This window comes from Eubalaena glacialis, chromosome X, assembly GCF_028564815.1.
Source record: "Eubalaena glacialis isolate mEubGla1 chromosome X, mEubGla1.1.hap2.+ XY, whole genome shotgun sequence".
Lineage (NCBI taxonomy): Eukaryota > Metazoa > Chordata > Mammalia > Artiodactyla > Balaenidae > Eubalaena > Eubalaena glacialis.
Genome location: NC_083736.1, coordinates 101,232,198 through 101,235,899, shown reverse-complemented (window position 1 = coordinate 101,235,899; position 3,702 = coordinate 101,232,198). Strand labels below are relative to the sequence as shown.

General features: G+C 47.3%; 1 non-coding gene across 1 annotated transcript; it reads right to left on the bottom strand.

Moving 5' to 3' along the window:
• Window positions 1-3,268: 3,268 nt before the first annotated feature.
• On the bottom strand, window positions 3,269-3,375 carry LOC133082830 (U6 spliceosomal RNA). The gene has a single exon (XR_009699046.1). It is a non-coding gene; the product is annotated as a U6 spliceosomal RNA (small nuclear RNA).
• Window positions 3,376-3,702: the final 327 nt, after the last annotated feature.

Below are 3,702 nucleotides of genomic sequence, written 5' to 3'. Positions count from 1 at the left end.
TATTCCAGTAGGCCTCTTAAATTTTGGTATTTGTAAGGGTGTGGGATCCTTTAGCTTAGGCATCCTGGTCCTCTAGATCACTCACTACTGCTTCTCTTGGCCTATGGCAAATCAGTGTCCCAAGTTTTATTCTGTGAGCTCCCAGCTTCCCCAGGCCTGACTTCTTCCAGAATTCCCTATGTCTTAACACAATAGGAGAAAGATATTGCTCTTATATGGGGGGGGAGAATGAGGGGAAAAAATAATCACTAACATTTTTTTAAAATTTATTTATTTTATTTATTTTTTATTTATTTGTTTTTGGATGCTTCGGGCCTTCGTTGTTGCGCCCAGGCTTTCTCTGGTTGTGGTGAGCGGGGGCTACTCTTTGTTGCAGTGTGCGGGCTTCTCATTGCGGTGGCTTCTCTTGTTGCGGAGCTCGGGCTCTAGGCCCATGGGCTTCAGTAGTTGTGGCATGAGGGCTCAGTAGTTGTGGCGCACGGGCTTAGTTGCTCCACGGCATGTGGGATCTTCCCGGACCAGGGCTTGAACCCGTGTCCCCTGCATTGGCAGGTGGATTCTTAACCACTGCACCACCAGGGAAGCCCTAATCACTAACATTTATAAAACACTGACTGCCAAGAATTACTCATGTAATCTTTACAACCACCCTATGTAGTAAGAGCTGTTATTATCCCCATTCTACGGATGAGTAAATGGAGTGACAGTGTTGATGTTACATGGGCCATAAGCTGTAGAGGCAGGATGTGAATCCATGTCTATTTCATGCCTGAGCCCATGCTTTAAACCACGTCACTATATACTGCCCTCTGAAAGAGTACCCACTGAACTGCTGTTTATTGAAGTATACTATAGATGTTCCTGGTGAAGAAGTCGCACCAACTTGAATGTCAAGACCCTGGTTTATTCTTTTTTTTTTTAATTGAAGTATAGTTGATTTACAACATTGTGTTAGTTTCAGGTGTACAGCAAAGTGATTCAGATATATATATTATTTTTCTGATTCTTTTCCATTGTAGTTTATTACAAGATATTGAATATAGTTCCCTGTGCTGTACAGTCGGTCCTTGTTGTTTGTCTATTTTATATATAGTAGTGTGTATCTGTTAATCCCAAACTCCTAATTTATCCATCTTCTGCTCCCCTTTGGTAACAATACTTCTGTTTTCTATGTCTGTGAGTCTATTTCTGTTTTGTAAATCTTTTTGTATGTTGCCACCACCCTTAACCCAGTTCCTTGTGTGATACATGTGTTAGTTCATTAGAAGGAGTGAGAAGAACAGGTTTTCCTCTAAGGTACTGTTGGGTAACTCTTCTTTACAACAACTAAACATTTCTGGGGTTTAGGAACAGTGTAGAGACTGAAGATGTACTTTATTCTGTGGGATCCTAAATCATGAGTCAATGAGTTAGAGACTACTCATTTAGGGGAAATGTTTACAGACCGGAAAGAGCAATGTTGATGAAAGCTGACATAGATCTAGAGATGGAATTCCTCTCCTAAAGACTCACCATTTGCATGGGAAGGTGATTTTGGAAGGGAGCATTTCCCCAGGGCTCTGGTAGACAGAATCCCTGTTGTGGGTACTGCTGTAGAAGTTACAACTACATGGTTGTAACTCAGAGGAAGGCAAGCAAAAGAAAAGAGGAGAGTTGGATGAAACTCATTAGAAAAGTCTTCCTGGAAGAGGTGACTTAAGATGGAAATTGAAGAGAACAATGTACACAAAATAAAGGAAAGAAATGGGAAATCAAGACGAGGGGAATGACACGTGCAAAGGGTTAAAACCATGTGTTTCAGATTAGTTTGGCATATTTGACTGGATTGCAGAATAAGAAGAGATTAAACAACAATCACTTATTGAGTACCTACTATATATCAGGCATTGTGCTAGGCATTGCGAATGCAAAGGAGAACCCAATATGGTCCCAAGTAGTCTTTGGGGACCTCCCCATCTAGCAGGAGGGACTGGGGCGCACATAAAACACTCACGGTCCAACGGTGCTGTGGTCGAGGAACGTAGCAGCGTCACGGGGCCACTGATGGTAAGTGACCTGGTACCGAGAAGTTAGGCAGGCTTCTCAGATGAAGGACGTTTGAGCTGGATTGTGAGGGATGGAGGCTTTTGCCAGGAGGGGCAGTGGAGGGACGGGAAGGACATTCCAGGCAGAGGGAGCAGTATTTGCATGAAAGCGCCTGTTCTGGAGGGCGCGACGATGGCTGGTGGGGTGCGGGATTGGCAGCAGCAGAGGGGACAGAAAAGGGGGTTGGGAGCAGCTCATTCAAGGCTTTGTTGGCCAGGTTGAGAGTTTTGCACTTTGTTCTGTGAGCGAGAGGGAGCTACCGAAGGTTTTTATGAAGGCGGAGGAGGGACAGGCCAGGAGGACAATTCTTGGAGAGGCTCGAAGCGGGTGGACTGGTTGGGAGGCCCTCTCAAGGGTCCTGACAGGAAGTGGCAAGTGCTCTGGCCCAGGACTGTGGCAGTGAGAGCAGAGAGCAGGGGACCAGTCCAGGGTCGTGTCAGCAGGTAGACACCACAGGGCTGGGTGTCATGGAGGGTCAAGGAGAGAGAAAAGGTGACAATGACCCTGAGCGTCCAGCTCGGGTCCGTGGTGATGCTGTTAACTGAGATGGGGAGCTATTAGTTGGCAGGGGCATGAGTGGGGACGGGTGACAAGTTCAGCTGGGACCCATTGGGTTTGGGATGGCAGTGCGACGTGCGAGTGGACATGTCCAGCAGGAAGCGGGGTGGGAGATGGGACTGAGAGACCACTGGGGTTCAAGTGGCATTAGCGGACCCTGTGGGACCGGATGGAGTGTCTCTTCTCCCGTTTACTCCTCCAGGGCAAGGGCTGGGGACAGAGCCAGGTGAGCCCCAGTATGAAAGGGGCGTGACGTGGGGAGGACACCGGCCCAGGGTGGGAAGACACCTTTCTCCCAGCCCCTCCCAGAAACCTTGTCCCTTCCCCTCGGGACCAGTGTCCCCTTTCCAGGGCTGCGCTCCCGCCAGCGAAGGGAGGTGTTCTGTGCGCAGAACTCATGTCACACAGGGGCCGCGAGCCACGGAAAGGACAGTCACTTCAGCTTTGAGTTCTTTAGTGGGGGAGTGTCTTCTAATGAAATCCAATAAATTAGCCACTGGGGATTTGGGACAGAAAGGACAAATACAAGGGCTACACAGTGACCGCTGGAGCGTTCAGTGCCAACAACTGAGCCTTCAGTGCTGCAGAGCCAGAAGCACATTCACGAGGGCATTTTTTTTTTTTTTTAAATATGGAATGCTTCACGAATTTGCGTGTCATCCTTGCGCAGGGGCCATGCTAATCTTCTCTGTATCGTTCCAATTTTAGTATATGTGCTGCCGAAGCGAGCACCACGAGGGCATTTTTAAAGATCCAGTCTGTGTGAACCACCGTGGGTCTCCTAGGAGCCCTAAAACTTTAATTAGACCTAGTGGGTCTCATAACCAAATCCCATAATCCCATAAATCTGTAGCAACAAGTTAGCCACGAGAGTTTCAGTTACACTCTGAATGCAGGTACCATATTGTTCTTATACCCATTGAAAGGTGTTGCTTTAACTGAGATTTGCCATCGTCACCATCACCATTCTATCTGGGGACATAGAAACTAGTCATGTGCTTACACAAGCATACACATGTACACACGCACACATATGCACACATTCTTTGTCGCTTCAGT